General features: G+C 36.6%; 1 protein-coding gene across 3 annotated transcripts in view; it reads left to right on the top strand.

Moving 5' to 3' along the window:
- Helz (helicase with zinc finger) overlaps positions 1–17,521 on the top strand; it is a 165,388-nt gene that overhangs the window by 2,938 nt on the left and 144,929 nt on the right. For all 3 annotated transcript variants that reach the window (XM_058572203.1, XM_046422612.1, XM_046422611.1), the window contains exon 3: positions 3,912–3,968. The gene's annotated coding sequence lies outside the window, so the exon portion shown is untranslated. The remainder of the gene's footprint in view (positions 1–3,911; positions 3,969–17,521) is intronic.

Raw genomic sequence — 17,521 nt, 5'->3', positions numbered from 1 at the left:
ATGAATTTGTAATATTTTATTTTATTTTAACTTATCATGCTTTGAAATTAAAGGACATTAATATAGCATGAGTGAACAGCTTACATTCATTGCTGTGGAGAGGGAGAGTTTACATTTTTCACAATCAGTTTTCTCACCTTGAGAAATATCTTATTATATTTGGTTCAGAAAAATGTAAGTAATTTTGGTTAATTAATTGGTTATTGCAGGGCTTTGTCTCATCCATTAACACATCTGGGCATCTGGACCTTGAAAGCCTCTTATGAACTTTTCATACCTACTATAATATCTAATGAAGAAGAATAGGCTGTGTTTTACTTTATTTTTCTAGATTGAGATGTATAATTGACATTTTGCCTTACACATACGTGTGCACCCACTCACGCAACCTTGGGAAAGAAAGGTGGACACAGACCAAGATTGTTTTTTAAGTGCACATGCCACATTAATTTGGGTTTGAAACTCAGCAGTGCTTATGTGTATTATATATAATTTTAATTCTTATTCTTGGCAGAGCAAATGTGGATTTTTGAATTTATTTTCAGTTTACAGGTAGAAGCATATTCATGCCTTAGACTTCCCAATTTGAACTTTTCATCTCATTTTTTTGAAATTTACAGATTATTCTGTGGAAAGGAACCAATGATCTGCCTTTTGCCTATAGAGATGTTCCTTTGTAGTCTGAAGCTGAATATTTAGTATTTGGTAATCTTGTATGGCTAGTGTTGAACTGTATCAGGATATTTCCATAGCCTTCACACATGAAGACTGGTGGAGTATTCACTTCAAAGTGAAGCTAATGTTTGGCCACCAAACAACTTGTTACACGGAGTATTCTAAAATGGGAAATACCATAGTATTGAAGGTTATGATGGAGTACAAGTCTGTGTCTTTGAGCTGAATAAAGACATATCTTTTTTAGTCTCTCCTTTTGGCTGGTAAGCTAGGACACTATTTTTAGGTAAGGCTGTATTTTTTGAGAGTCAGTAAGTACAGTCCTGAACTTCTTCATCAGCTGGCAAACTTTAATTTAGCAATTATTAGCAAGAAATTTCATTTTCTATTAGCATAAATATTCAGTTTATCTGGTCTTAATATCTGTATACATTCATGAACTGTCTAGTCTTTATTGGAGAGGGAATGATACCACAACAACAGGAGAAATCATTTCTCCTTGCAAAGGGCCTTGTGTAATTTAAAAATTTACAGAATATTCATGAAAGGCTAAGAATAGTGCAGAGGGACCCACAAGTAAGTAGACCAGATCTTATAAATGCATCTGTGTTCTCTGTTTAAGAAATAGGGTTGGCATTAATATTGAATGCAGATTAGTCCATGATTGTCCATCAGACTATATTTAAGATCCAAATACAGGCCCAGTACAAGAAATAAGGTCCTTTGCCTGTTCCAAAAATATAGAAAAAATTGGGCCAAGTTTTTCAAAAAAAATTCCTCAAGAGTGGGAAGAACTGCTTATAACAAATTATTAGGATTGCTTATTTTCATAAACTTAGGTAAATGTATTTACAAGTGTAATTAGATTTCTAAGTAATATTTTGAAATATTTTCTAGAAATCTCATGGATGGAGAGTATGGCCAGACTAGCTTATGATTCATTTCAATTCATGGCTGTGTCAGGGTCTGTGGCATTGACTGCAAGAAGCATAAAACATGATTGCCTTATCACTTCCAGGGTGGCTGGGATAATGTTTTAAGTCATCCTGAACCTAATAGAGTTAATATTCCTGTTTTTTTTTTTTTTTTTAAAGAGAGAGAGAGAAAATTTTTTAATATTTATTTTTTAGTTTTCTGTGGACACAACATCATTGTTTTTTATTTTTATGTGCTGCTGAGGATCGAACCCAGCGCCCCGTGCATGCCAGGCGAGCACGCTACTGCTTGAGCCACATCCCCAGCCTCAATATTCCTCTTGTTAAGACTATTATAATATGAAGACTTTGTATATTTATGTAAATGCTTGTATATGTATAATGTATATAAACACATATATATCATATGATTATTTTGTTAAGCTTTTAATTATCTAAAAGAAATACAGAGTTTTCCAACCTAAAACCAACAGTCATACCAATTTTTTTTTACTTTTGTAAATTGTATTGGGTCCATTTCTCTAAGAGCAGGAAATTGATAAAACAAAGTTTTCACAGAAGAAAGCAAACAGTCAAATTCAGATGTGCCAGAATATACTTAAAATATAGCACAGAAATAAAAATCACAAACATTCATGCTTCAGAATGGGTTGGTCAAAAAATATGCCATGCATTCTTTGAAGTATCTGATGATTAATAATTTTTTTAATCCAAAGCAAAATGAATATATAAACTTTATGATTTTTTATTTCTGTGCTGTATTTTAGGTGTTTATGGCACATCTGAATTTTCCTATTTGCTTTGTTTTGTGAAAATTTTCCTTGTGGGCTGGAGCTGTGGCTCAGTGGCAGAGTACTTGCCTTGTGTGCGTGAGGCACTGGGTCTGATCCTTAGCAACATTAAAAAAAAAAAAAGCAAGTAAAATAAAGACATGCTGTTCATTTATAACTACAAAAAATTGAAATAAAAAATTTCTTGTTATGGTAGAAATATTCATGTCAGTAGGCAATATGTGTAACTAATGTAGTTAATTTTTTTTTTTTTTTTTTGGTGGTGGTGGTGATCAAACTTAGGGCCTTGAATTGTAATCCCAGCTCTTAAAAATTATGTTTATGCTAAAATCATGCTTGTGCCAGGTGTGAGGCTGAGGAAGGGGGATTGCAAGTTGGAGGCCAGCGTCAGCAACTTAGTGAGACCTTGCCTCAAAATAAAAAATAAGAAGAACTGGAAATATATGTAGCTCAGTGATAAAGGGCTCTATGAGTTCAATCTCTAGTACCAAAAAAGAGGGAAAAACAAAAACAAAAACAACCAACAAAAAAACTCCACGTATGCAATGGTAAAAGAAGTTGAGTGTACCTAATTATGTAAAGTAAAAAAGGCACTCTCACAAAAAAAGGCCTTTGTTATCTGCCCTCTTCTAGTCCTGCTACCTTATGCTAACTATGGTAAAGAGCTGGGGTGTCATTTAGCTTTTGGAAGACCTCTCTGTTCTGAATATCTGAATGTATACTGTAGTAGTAAATGTAAAGTGAGAAGTTTGTAGAGATGTGGTCACTGAACTAAGAGTTGGATGCTTTTCAGGGACTGTTCTGTTCTTCTTTACTGTGATGTTAAGTTGTAATGATAATTAAACTGTCAGTTTAAGATAACTATAATTGAATTATTAACACTCAGACAATTAACTTTGTGGTCAGACTGGTAAAGTTTTGATTTGTTGATCTTCTAAAGAAATATTTGTGAGTTAAGTCTATGTAATCTTGGGGAGGGTGAGTACTGGTGGTAATGAGTTACCATCTGTTGAATTTTGTGATAAGCTGTCCAGTATATTTACTATGTTCTTTTTATAACTCATTATCTCCTTTAATTCTAGTAACAACTGACAAGACAGTTGTTATTTACAGTTTGCAAAGGGGGAAATTTAGATTTAGATGAGAGCAAACTAATGTAACATCATAAGACCAATAAAGTAGTGGAGGTGGTGATCCTTCTGGAAAGTCTGTGTTCTGCAGTCTCTAAGTAGTCTTTCTTATTTTCCAGAATCCAAGGAAATGTAGACCTGGAGAAATTGACTTGCCCAAGGTTATGCAGTTCAGTAGTAGCAAGGTTAAAGTAAGCTTTTATTTCCAGAAGGTTATCTTAGGATTTCTGGTCCACAGCTGGTTATGCTACATTTGATTGGCTTACTATAGACCCAAAGAACAGGTGCTGTGAATAGTGGACAGTAATGTTTCAGAACTGATAGAGCAGCTAGTGTTGTTTTGTACCAAATAATTAAAAGCTTCCTTCTCTCTCTTTCAGAAATTATAAAGAGCTCTGATGGGCTATTTGGGTGATACCCAGTGCAGTGAACTGCAGGTGAGTAAGGTTTAGGAGAACATTCTTTAGACAGAAAAAGAAAAACCATGATAATGCCTGAAAAAGAGCAAGAGAGACTTTATCTTGTCCAGAATGTCTGACCAGCTGGGCGGTGTGTAGACAGTAATCCCAGCCTACTTCCGAGGCTGTGGCAGGAGGATCACAAATTCAAGGCCAACCTCAGCAACTTAGTAAGACCCTGTCTCAAAACAAAAAATAAAAAGGACTGGGGATGTAGTTCAGGGATGGAGTGCCCCTGCATTCCATCCCCAAACAATAAGAAAAAAAAAGTGGTTAAAAATGATGAGGTGGAGGGGCTCGGGATGTGGCTCAAGTGGTAACGTGCTCGCCTGGCATGTGAGAGGCACTGGGTTCGATCCTCAGCACCACATAAAAATAAAATAAAGATATTGTGTCCACCTGAAACTAAAAAATAAAAATAAAACATTAAAAAAAAAAAAAACAAAACGATGAGGTGGAGCCGGGTGGAGTGATACAGGGCTTAGTGAAGCTGTTATAACCTGGGATGTGGACCTAACTGACTGGATGATGAACAAGCCTTGAAGACTCTGCCTGCTGCTTTGTCAGACTAGTTGGAAGAGAAGTTCCAGTAGGTTAATCTTCCACTTCTGTTCTGAATGAGTAACTGCACTGGGGCTCAATCTGTCTGCATGTGATTGGAACTAGAAAGGTCCTTTAGCTTTTGTGTCAACATTCTTGAGTGCTAATCACTCTGTGCTCTGATGAACTTGGTTAAGTGTTTAATTGTTTTTATTGTTATCTGTCATGAGCCTTGGGTCCTGAATGACTATATGTGAACATTTTTGAGAACCTAAACACTGAGAATATATCACTAGGAACTAAAGGTTGGACTTTTTTTTTTTTTAATTTGTTTCTTTTGCCTTTATTTCTGTGAAGGTTGGACTTTTTTATTAATGGTCTCACTGCCTCCATCTGTGCTATAAACACTTCAAATTATTTATCTTTTCCTGAAATACCTGGTAATTAAAGACAGTTTATTATTTCACACTAATTAATCTTCTTGGTTTATTATAATCTTAGTCTTTCAGTATTAAAAATATAAAATGGTAACACTGCAAAAAAAAAAAATAGAAGCCTTTCCATGTTATCCTTGTGAGGCATCAGTGCTATGTTTTTTCCTTTCTTTTGGCACTGGGGATGGAACCCAGGGCTTCCTTTATTCGAGGCTGGGGCACTGTATCACTGAGCTACACTCCAAGCCGCAACTTTATTTCTTGTTGTCTTTTCAACACTAGTCTTTTGTTAGACATTGCTATCTTCAGAAAGCTTCAGCTCTTAGGAAAATAACTTGCCATCTTGCCTTTTGAACTCTGGCTGGTAAGAGTTTCAAGGACCTTGAAACTACTAGCTGCTGAGGTCTGGGGTCATCATGACCAAGGGGAGCGTGAAAGGCCAGAGTGAGCAGTGGAAGGGGCGGGTTGGTCTCTTCTAGAGGCCTGGTGGCTCTCTGTTTCCTAAGTATGCTAAAATTTGGAACTCTCTTTTTTTTTCCCCTTTTTTTGGGGCACTGATGGGTATTGAACTCAGTGCCTCGTGCATACTAAACAAACACTGAGTTACATCTCTAGCCCCTGCTGAACTTTCTTAATGTTAAATATGTTGATATTAAATAAATTGTCCACAGTTGGTTTCCTTCCTGGCATTCCATTTTAAAATTACATACCTTTAATTCATTTTTATTTATAGTATATAATAATTTGATATTTTAAAAACTTATTAGATTATGAATCATTTCTATGTAATAGGTTTCAGAGTTTAATTTATGTGGAAAGGTTGCAGAAATAATCTTATCAAATCATGCTCCCATAATTTACCTAAATTTTTTATGTAGTTATTTATGTTGCTGGATAGTTTTCAGTTAATACTTTAATGTACCTTATTTTAGATATTACTGTTTTTTTTCTGACTAATTATATCTCTAGGATAAATTTTGGGTTGTATTATTATCTTAAAGGATATGAATGTTTTTATGGCTTTTGATGTATATTGTCATACTGTTTTCAAGGGTGTTATACCAATGTGTAGTCCTAGCAGACATGTAAGTATACCTATTTTACTATGATGGGTAGAAGTCCATTTTTTCCCCCCCAAGTTTTTTTGCTAATAGTGTAAAATGGTACTTGTATTTAATCGATCCATAATGTTGAATTTAACTAATTTGAGTCTTGTTTATTCATATCCTTTGCTATATTATGTGGTAAACTATTGGTATGGTCTTGGTGGGGTGGTAAGGCAGGAATAATCAGCGAATGGATAGGGAATTATTAGAAAGATAAATACAGCATGGTCAGTAAAAGTGTTAATAAGAGTTTGGTCTCAATGGTAAGTGATCTTGGGAATGTAGTGGGAGGGGAAGAGATGGATTATTCCAAGATTCACCTCAGCAAGTATTTGTTGGGTGTTCACTGACCTCCATATACTGTGTTGTGTCCTCTGAGTGATTTTCAGGTTGTTATCAAGGCATATGTTGGGCTGAAGGAGAGGACTACTTGATTCTTAACCAGTTAGGGGTTCTGGCTTCTGTTGTCCCTTTGTGGCTGCTTGTAGGGCTGAGAAGACCACTGCTGTCTGGGACATCTTTAACTCATGGCATACTCTTTGAGAAGCTCTGTTCTGAGGGATGCAAAGATAAATAAAACATAAGTTGGTCTGATAAGGAACTAATCATCTGGTGGAGAGAATAAGGCCACCTCTCAAATGAAACAACTAATAGGAATTTGATATGTGCTAAAGGGGTTCAGACAAGGCATTTAGGGATTAAGTGGGGGAGCAATATTGCCCCCTTGGGGACATTAGGGAATTCTTCAGCTGAAGAGGTTGCATGTAAATTGCATGAAAATGAGCAGCAGTAAAAAGAGGGTACTCTAGAGGGAAGTCTTGGGGAGGTGTGGCAAATTGAATGTCAGGAAACTGTATATCCAAATTACCTCCATCCTGGGATACATAAAGGACCCAAGTGGATGGTGAAACTGCCAGTGGGTCAGGGCTGGATGAGCGTCTTAAGTGTCAGACCAAGGATGAGAATGCTGGATCTGTAGGGAGCAGTTGAGGGACAGGGACTCTAGTTGGGTTCATAGTAGTAGGTGGGGTAAAGTAGGTGGGGAGCAGTCAGTTCTATATCTCAAGTCAGAGATGAAGTTGCAGTTGTGATGTCTGGGGAGCCAGCAAGGATGGGACATCGAATTGAGAAGTCAGGAGAAAGAACAGGCCTTAGGGATTTCAGACAGAGAGATAATGAATTTGAGTGTTGAGTTTTAAGGCGCACTAGCACAAAGTTGAAATCTGAATTCTTTCTTATAGGTTTTTGTTTTTGGAACTGGGTACTTAACCACTGAGCCTCATCCCCAGCCCTTTTTATTTTTTGAGACAGGGCCTTAGGAGTTGCTGAGGCTGGCTTTGAACTTATGATCCTCCTGCTTCAGCCTCCTGAGTTGCTGAGAGTACAGGCCTGTGCCACTGCGCCTGGCTCAGAATTTTAATCCTAGAAAAAACTTGAGTGATTTGTTAGGCAATAGCTACGAAAGTTGGGACCCCTGGAGATAGGCTTCCCAATAACCAGTCCAGGTAGAAGTAATTTGATGACCCTAAATTTTGTGTATTTGCAAGCAGGGAGAGTTGAATGTTTTAATGGGGTGTGTTCTAGGCTTCTGGAAGGGGTTTACAATGAAGAGAAGTAGTATTAACTCCAGAATTCCTGTGCTGCCTTAGCTTTGTGTCTTTGGGTTAATTAAGTCTCCTGAGACTTAAGTCTTTTTGTTACTCATGACAATAAAACTTGTTGCTTGTTGGAAATTATAAAAAACAGATGAATAATTTAAAAAACTATAATCCTACCACCCAGAGATATCTACTTATTATTATTATTATTTTTGTAGTCCTGGGGATTGAACCCAGTGGCGCTCTAACACTGAATTACATCCTCAACCCTTATAATTTTATTTATTTATATTTTTTGGGGTACCAGGGATTGAACCCAAAGACACTTGGCCACTGAGCCACATCCCCAACCCTTTTTTGTATTTTATTTAGAGACAAGGTCTTACTGAGTTGCTTAGCACCTCATTGTTGCTTAGGCTGGCTTTGAACTCACAATCCTCCTGCCTCAGCCTCCTGAGCCACTGGGATTGTAGGCGTGTGTGCCACCATGCTCGGCTTCAACCCTTTCAACTTTTTAAAGAAAATTTTGATACAGGCTCTTACCAGGTTGCCCAGACTGGCCTTGAACTTGGGATTCTCCTGTCTCAGCCTCCTAAATTGTTAGGATTATAGGCACCACCATGATCAGCTTCTACTTTTATTTTTAATAAACTTTAAATTTTGTAATAATTTAGATTTATGGAAAAAGCTATTAATATTGTTGTTAACATTTTACATTTCTATGGCACATTTATGAAATCTGAGAAACCGTCATTGACGTTACTATTAACTAATTTTCATACTTTCATTTGGGTTTAACTAGTTTTTCCACTAAATGTCCTTTGCTCCAGAATTATCCAGATCCCACATTGTAGTTATCATGTCTTGATCTCGGTGCTGTGACAATTTCTCCACATTTCTCTGGTGGTCATGGCAGTTGAGGAATACTGGTCAGGTATTTCCTAAAATGCCCCTACATTTAGACTTGTCTGATGTTTTCCTTATGATTAGACTGGAGTTATATACTTTTGGGAAAGAAATAATTTTTAAATATTTTCTTATTATTTCTGTTTTTTAATATAAATATTTAATACATAGTCATATATTTTACAAAAATGACATTACACGCTGGGCATGGTGGCACACACCTGTAATCCCACTGGTTTGGTAGGCTGAAACAGGAGGATTGCTAGTTCAAAGCCAGCCTTAGCAACATCGAGGTGCTAAGCAACTCAGTGAGACCCTGTCTTTAAATAAAATACAAAATAGGGCTGGGGATATGGCTCCATGGTTGAGTGTCCCTGAGTTTAATTCCTGGTATTCCCCCCCCAAAAAAAAAATGACATTACAGACCATATGTTTTATAATCTGCTTTTAAAAAAACTTACTCACAGTCAGGGGCAGTGGCACATGCCTGTAATCCCAGTGGCTCAGGAGGATCAGGAGTTCAAAGCCAGCCTCAACAGTCACGAGGCACTAAGCAACTCAGTGAGACCCTGTCTCTAAATAAAACACAAAATGGGGCTCAGTGCAGAGTGCACCTGAGTTCAATCCCCAGTACCCCAAAACAAGCAAACAAACAAACAAAAAAACCAAAACAACTTACCCACAGGATTTTATATATGCAATTTTGTAACTTTATATCTTCCTGGTGACCCCTATTCTTCACACTCTGTAGGAAACTTTTGTCAGATGTCAAACATCTGATCTAAAAGTGTAGTTCTCTAAAGCAATCTATTGGTAGGTTGAAGATGGCTTTTAAGAGTGGGTGGTGGTGTACTTGTTTTAATTATGTAGTTGGCTCTCTGATACTGATTTATGTTTCATTAAAAAAGCTCAACTATTTTGAATTAGGATGTGATTACTTATCTATACACATGATCTGGGACTGAAAATGAAGACATCCAAAGAATAGAAAATGTTTTTTATAATAATAATTTTCTTAGCAAGGAGCAACATTTTCAAGAATTCATTCTCTTAGTGTAATTTGTTTACTTCTCAAATATGAGTTTTTGTTTATGAATAAATATATATTTATCAATCTATTGATTAATAAACATGTTGAATGATTTGGGAGGAAGTGCAGATTCTTTTTTTTTTTTAAAAAATAATTAATTAATTAATTTTTTGGTACTGTGGGTTGAACTCGGGCACTTGCCCACTGAGCCACATGCCCAGCCCCATTTTGTATTTTATTTAGAAACAGGGTCTTACTGAGTTGCTTAGCGTCTTGCCATTGCTGAGGCTGGCTTTGAACTGGCGACCCTCCTGCCTCAGCCTCCTGAGCTGCTAGGATTACAGGCATGTACCATTGAGCTCTGCAGGAAGCTCAAATTCTTTAGGAAATAATTTGGAATTACTGAAACTAAGAAGGCTGGGCTGTTGTCAGAATTTTGGAATTTCTGAAAAATGATTCAAGAAAAATCAAATGGATAGATGAGGGAAAAAATAAAAAAAAATTTTTTGGGGGGCTACAGTGGATTGAACTCAGGGGCACTTGAGTACTCAGCCACATCCCTAGCCCTATTTTGTATTTTATTGAGAGACAAGATCTTACTGAGTTGCTAAGTGCCCAACAGTTGCTGAGGCTAGCTTCAGACTCCGGAGCCATTCGAATTAGAGGCTTTCGCAACTGCGGCCGGCTTCAAATTTAACTGTTGAAAATTTAGTTTTTCATTATCAGTTTAGTCACTAAAATAGTGAAGGTCCACCAGGATGTTTCTTTCATGTCTGTAAATCATTTTGCTTTGTTATACTGAAGTCCACTTATTTTGGGATTTAAGAGAATTTGCCTGTTAATGAAAGATTATTCAAGGCAGAAAGTAGTTGGTGATCTTAGTTTAGTTTCTCTCAATAGGCTCAGTCTTTCTTAATATTATTGCATACCCAGTGGTTTATGTTTTGGAGAAAAGTGCAAGTCTAGCTGCGTATTACGGTACACTAAATAAAACTTTGCAGAATATTTTGCCTGTGCATCCCATAGAATTATCATAAAAGCAGGTAAATTTAAAGATGATAACAACATTCCTCCTTATAGTTTAGCATTCTAATGGGACTGAATTTGGTACTGGACAGTTCTTGGAATGCTTGGCATTCCAGTTATTTTAGGTCATCTATTTGGGAAATTCAATTAAAGTCCTTATTGAATGGTTTAAGTGAGTTGGATGGTTGTCCTAGGGATAAAAATGACATAGAAAAGCATCTTATACAATACATTTAATCCAAGATAGTAGATGATTTAAGAGGCCAAATAATTCTGTAGGCAGTACTGTTGGTTTTAGAAGGAGAGTATTTTAGAGAAGTAGGCCTTAAAAGTTTCATTAAAAGCTGGGTAGGATGTAGGTCCAAGCAGGGAGGAAGGATGTTCTGGACAGAGGAAACAGCATTGTCAGAGTGTCAGAGGCCTGACTGCATTGGGAGGTCTGTGTGGGGAGTTGTGGGAAAGTTAGGTTGTGGCAAGATTGTGGATGGCCCAGATACCTGGTAATGAGCTGGAACATTATTTTGTAGGTGTTTTGTAATCATTGTGTCATATCTAGAGTAATGGTTCTTAACTTTTTTCCTCCCAGAGGAAGCATGATACTTTAGCCAAATTGTCTCACCATAGCCCTGATAAACTTTCCTCACTCCACTGGGCTGGGTCGTATGGGTTATTTTAGCAATTGATCAATCTGGCTTTTCTTTCCTTGATTGCAACACACTTAATTTCTAGTATGATGTTGTTTCACAATAATAATTGAGTTTCTATAGGGAAAATAATAATATAACTGGGCACAATGCACATCTATAATCCCAGCAGTTTGGGAGACTAAGGCAGGAAGATTGCAAGTTCAAGGCCAGCCTCAGCAACTTAGTGAGGTTCTATCTTAAAATACAAAAAGGGCTGCGGATGTAGCTCAGTGGTAAAGTGGATTTGATTGAATACCTGGATCCTGGAATACTTAAAGGAAACCCTTCCTCCCCTGCCCAAAAAAACAACAACAACAACAAAAAAAACAAACAAAAAGGTAGAAAATAATAATAGGTTAGGCAGAGTAAAGGCAAAATACTAACTTTTAAAAACATTAATCTCCAATTTTTTCAGTAGTCTTTTAAAATTTTTGTTCTGTTTGTAAAGAGACATTATATTTATATTTTAAATTTTTCTGTTTTATTATTCATATAGTCTAATAAGTAAAGCTAGTTTGGGATACGATTAAGAACTAGTTATGGCTGGACATGATGGTACATGCCTGTGATATCTGCTACTCAGGAAGACTGAGGCAGGTGGATCCCAAGTTCAAGGTCAGCTATGGATGTGAGTAATTTCTGTTAAAAAAGAAAGGAGAGTGGTGATATTTAGCATAAAAATGTTTACAAATGCAGTCTGATTCATTTGACCTAAGTTAGTTATGATGTAGAAAATTTTTGTCCTAAAAGAAATAAACATGTAAGACAGAGATGCAGAGATCATCCTTGTTTTAGATTGAAGAAATTTTAGTTACTACTGTGGCTCCAGGTATTAGATCACTCTTTATTTATATTCCTTGAAGCTTGTCTCTAATCAAATAAAGGATTTAAATCTTTTGAAATTAAAGAGGACCATGACTGCATTAATAAGAAAAGTTAATTTAAGGACTATAACTGCTTTTTAAATAAAAATACATTTTATGACTTAGTTTCAAGGTGGTTATTCTCTTACTGTCCTAGACAGAGGTTCATGATGGGAAGAGAATGATACCTTCTCCGTCATCTGTCACTGAAAATGTCTTGGTCCCGACCAGTCTGCCTAGTGCCTCTGTGGTATACTATTGATTTCATTTTTCTTCCAATATTTACATTTGGTCCTGGACCAAACATCTAGCTATGATGGCATTCTTCAAAAGTATTCTGTTTTGTGCCAAATGAACTCATTGATTCTTCTGTTTGGAAATGTTCTTTCTGAGGCTTCATTCTTGCCTCTAAAACCTACATACAAGGAAAGGAATTGCTTAGATTTGCCATTTATTAGTAGTGCTTATTCTTCTGTATCTGCTTCTTCCAGAAATTGAAAAGCCACACAAATTGTGACACTGAAATTCATATTGAGAAATAATTTTAAAAATTTCATCTTTAAAAATTGACATACTGGGGCTGAGGTTGTGGCTTAGCGGTAGAGAGCTTGCCTAGCATGTGCGAGGCCCTGGGTTTGATCCTCAGCACCACATAAAAATAAATAAATAAAAAAAGATTAAAAAATAAAATTGACAGATTGTAAATTGACTTTCTTTTGTTGAACAGTTTTATTTAACGTGTAGTTTGTACAACCATTCATCACAATCATAGAGGAGCATCATCATCCCAGAAGCTTCCCTCTTTAGCCAATGATTCTGGCAAGCCATTAATCTGATTTGTAGCCCTATAGTCTGTCTTTTTGAGAATGTCTTATATATGGGATCATGCAGTATGTAAACTTTTGGGATCAGTTTCTTTTACTCAGAATAATGTTTTTGAGATTGATCCATGTAATTACATGTATTGCAAAGTTATTCCTTTTTATTGGTGAGTAGTTTTCCATTGTGTAGAGGTATCATGGTTTGTTTGCCCATTTTATCATTAAATTATATTTGTTTCCAGTTTTTAGTGATTATGAATAAAGCGCCTATAAACATCTGAGTACAATTTTTTTTGGTATCCAGTATTGAACCCAGAGGTGCTATACCACTGAGCCACATTCCTGGCCCTATTTTGTATTTTATTTAGAGACAGGGTCTCAGAGTTGCTTAGTGCCTTGCTTTTGTTGAGGCTGGCTTTGCAATCCTCCTGTCTCAGCCTCCCGAGCTGCTGGGATTACAGGTGTGAGCCACTGTGCCCGGCTTCTGAGTACAAATTTTTATGTGAACGTAGTTTCATTTCTCTAGGGTAACTGGTTATCAAGAGGAATTGTTGGATAGGGTAGTGCATTGACTTTATAAGAAACAGGCTGAGGCAGGAGGATCGAAAGTTCAAGGACAGCTTCAGCAATTTAATGAGGCACTAGGCAACTTAGCAAGACCCTGTCTCAAAACAAAAAAATAAAAAGTGCTGGGGATGTGGCTCAGTGATATAGCGCCTCTGGGTTCAATTGCTGTTACCAAAAAAAAAAAAAAAGATACTACAAATCTAGAGTGACTGTACTATTTCCTATTCCCCCTCATAATGCATGAGCCTCCCAGGCACTCCGCATGATTTGTTGTTACCAGTATTTTATTTTATTGTTTTTATTGTTTTTTTAAAACAGTGCTGTGGATTGAACCTCAGGGCCTTGTGCATGCTACAAAAGCGTTCTACAACTGAGCTACCCCCAGCCCAACAACATCTTAAATTTATTTATTCTAATAGGTATGTAGTGGAATCAAATTATGGCTTCAATTTGCATTTCCCTGATGGCCAATATGTTGAATATCCTAGTATGTGAAAGTTTTCTGTTTTGAACATCTTTTTATTTGCATATTTGCCATCATTATATTCTCTTCATGGAGTGTTTATTGAAATCTTTTACCTAGCTTTTGACTGGGTTTTATTTTTTGTCCATTTATGAGAGTTCTATTTTATTTTTTGGTACTGGTGATTGGCCCTAGGAGTGCCCTAGCACTGAGTTACATCCCCGTACCTTTTTATTTTTTACTTTGAGCCAAGGTCTTGCTAAGTTGCTGAGACTAGCCTTGAACTTGCGATCGTCCTGCGTAAGCCTCCTAAAAGGGAATTCTTTATGTATTCAAATACAAGTCCTTTATCAGATATGTAATTTGCAAATATTATCTCGCATTAGCTTGTCTTTTCATACTCCCAACAGTGCCTTTCATAGTGTAAAAGTGTTTAATTTTGATAAAAGTTCAGCATATCAATTTTGTTCTATTGTTGGATTGTGTTAAAATGCATTGATTTTAAAACAAGTTTCTGTTCTACAGAAGTGATAAAGAGTAATTTAGTAATGGGAATGTTCTCATTAAGTTGACTTTTCTGGAATAGTGCTAAAATGACAAAATGTCACCATTTTATGGAAACATGATGCTAATTAATATACTCCTTAGACTTTGGGGCACATAGGATTTTACTTAATTGAAGGAGATGATTAGCTTAGGGGTGTGTGTGTGTGTGTCTTATGCTTTTTAGAATGGCAATCACTAATAATATGGTTAATGTTGGCATGCTTTTATAAGGTAGAGCTGTGTGGGAAATTAGTCTTTAACTCTGTTCCAGAGTTAAAACGGTATCATTTTCCAGTCACTTTTTGTCCTTTTGGGACTGCCTGAGTTTGTTTTTGCTCATTGGAACAGCATTCGATTGATTGCTTGGAGGCTCAGAATTAGTGTGATGGGTAAAAGTAGGAGCTGTATCAGAGCATCTAGATTTGAATACTGCCCTTTTCATTTACAGTGCAATTAATTGTAGGTGAGTACCTTAACTCTATGCTTTAGTTTCCCCATCTGTGAATGGGAATGATAACAATAATAACAATAATATTCCTCTTATAGGGTCTTTTTGAGGTTGAAGTTAGATTCATAAATGCAGTCTTTTTGTCAGCATCTGGCACACTGTAAATATTCAGTAAGTGCTTGCTGTTATAACTGAGGTAGCTTTATAATAAAGTTGGTAAGACAAATGCATTGGAATTATGTTTTCCAGAGGTAGAATAACAAAATATCACACTTAGCTATTTGTCTCCTATGCCCACTTATTTTTTTTCTTAATACTTATTGTTATTAGTAATCAATGAATCATGACCAATGTTATTAATGACCATTACCAGCTCATTTGGTACTAATCAAATTCTACCTATCTCAATGAGTTAGGACTCTCTTGATTCCAACTGTCTGAAATATCAACTTAAGCTATTAATCTGGTTTAAGATGGAAAGAAATTTCTTGGCTCATTTAATTGTAATGTCTAGGTATATCTGGCTGGATTCATGGCTCAAGTAATATCATCTGGACCCAGTTTCTTCCAATGAGTAAACTGTTGTTTCCTCTGTAGACTTCAGTTGCAGCCATGTTAGAAAGATGGCTGCAGTATTTAAACCTCTGTAGCTTTTCAAATTTTAGATTTAGAAGGAAAGAGCACCTGTCTCTTTCCCAGAAACCTTAGCAAAAGTTTCATGCTGTCTCATTGGCTCTTATGGGGTCATATGTGTACTCTGAGCTAGTCCCTATGTTGAGGACTGTGAGGCTCTGGTTGGCCAGTTTTGATCACATGTCACTCCTGAACCCCTAGTGAAGTTAACTCCTCTGGAACCACATGGATGGAATCAGAAAGAGGTGAATTCTCCAAGGGAAATCCTGGACCTTTATTACCAGGAAAGGGAATGATACTGGGCTATAAAACAACTAAAGTTTATTGCATGATATTAGTCTCTTTTATAGGTCAGCAATAGATCAGAGGAGTTAATGGATTTGGATTAGTGTCTTGGTTTCTGATTCCAGCTTTCTTGCCCATGAAGTCGCATTCTCCAAGTAAATATTTTGCACAGGGGTAGGATTTTCAGATAGTTACAGTGCTTTATATGTTTCTGGTGAAAGTTTTGAATAATTTTTTACTAGGAAGAGAAAGAATCAAGGCACATGGAGTAGACATCAGTAATGGGCAATTGTGTGCTTCTCCCTACATTGTTGTTCTTAATGTGATTTTCATTCTCTGCACCTCTCTGTCCCCATGAGAAAGACTTGTAGATCTAGGTTGGTCTGTGTCCAACAGTTACTTCCAGGCACCAGGATCACATGCTGTAACTATGGATTTATCTGTGTATTCTAGACAAGGACGTCCACTCCACAGTAAAGTGTACCTGGAGCTGTCCTCATGTGGAAGCAGTTCTAGACCTCTAACTTCTTACTCTGTATAATACATTTTAACATAGCCTGGGATATTTTCTCACTTTGATTTTGACTGGCAGGTTTTATTTTCTGTTAGAGAAGGCATTTTAGCTTCTTCAGAGTGTGTGTAGCAAGGTCATGCTGTGTTCTGAAAAACCAGAAGAAACAGTTAGAGACCTGCCTTGACTGTTATCCTTGCTATAGCAAACTATTTGTGAAACTAATTATTAGGGCCTGATTAACAAAGGTTATTGTGGTAAAACAATAATAATTCTGAGGTAGGCATCTGAACCTAATGTATCAGAGACATTAACTCTGTAAATTACATCATTTCCCTCCAAAGTTCCTGAAGTTAATAATAGTTTGCCCCTAATTTCTATTTATGTATTAAAGTTATTAAGCTCTCTCTGGCTAATATTTCGTGACTAATGTTGACAGTTGTCTTTTATATTGCCAGTTTTAGGGTTAAGCTCATCTTTATCGGTGGCATATGAATGCACATAATTTTCCAATGGCTATTTTTGCATAATCATTGCCTGTTTAGTGAGATGGAGAAAATAGGTGAAAACAACTTTTTTTCATCAAGTAGGTAGTTACATAGAATAATAATATTTTCTGTAATTACAGTATTATATGTCGAGATTTATAAAGTGGCTTCCACTTTATGTAAATTGAAGACATGGAAGTTTAGGGAAATAAACAATTCTGCCACTTACTGAGCACCTATTATGTGTCAAGCATTCCTTTTTAAGCACTTTATATATGTTCTTTCACTTAATCCTTACACTAACCCTAGGAGGTAGGTATTTGTTGTTTCCTCACTTTTTTAGAGGTGAGCAAGTGAAGATACTCAAGTCATCCCCCCAGGCCTTGTCCCTGGTGAGTGGTGGGTGTCCCTAGTGAGTGGTGTGGCTGTTCAGTTCTTTGGACAGGCCCTTTGGCTTCGAGCCCATACTTTGCATCATTGTTCTACATTCTTTCCCAAGCAAAGATCTTAGCTTGTGCAATATTAGTTCCATTTTTCTTACTACTTTTTATAATATTTGTCTCTCGGTGTGGGCTGGGAAC

This window comes from Marmota monax, unplaced genomic scaffold (genome assembly GCF_021218885.2).
Source record: "Marmota monax isolate L192 unplaced genomic scaffold, Marmota_monax_Labrador192_F-V1.1 WCK01_AAM20220418_F8-fsc00173, whole genome shotgun sequence".
NCBI classification, from domain to species: Eukaryota; Metazoa; Chordata; class Mammalia; order Rodentia; family Sciuridae; genus Marmota; species Marmota monax.
The sequence above is the reverse complement of the archived record's forward strand: the minus strand, read 5'-3'. Positions and strand labels throughout refer to the sequence as shown.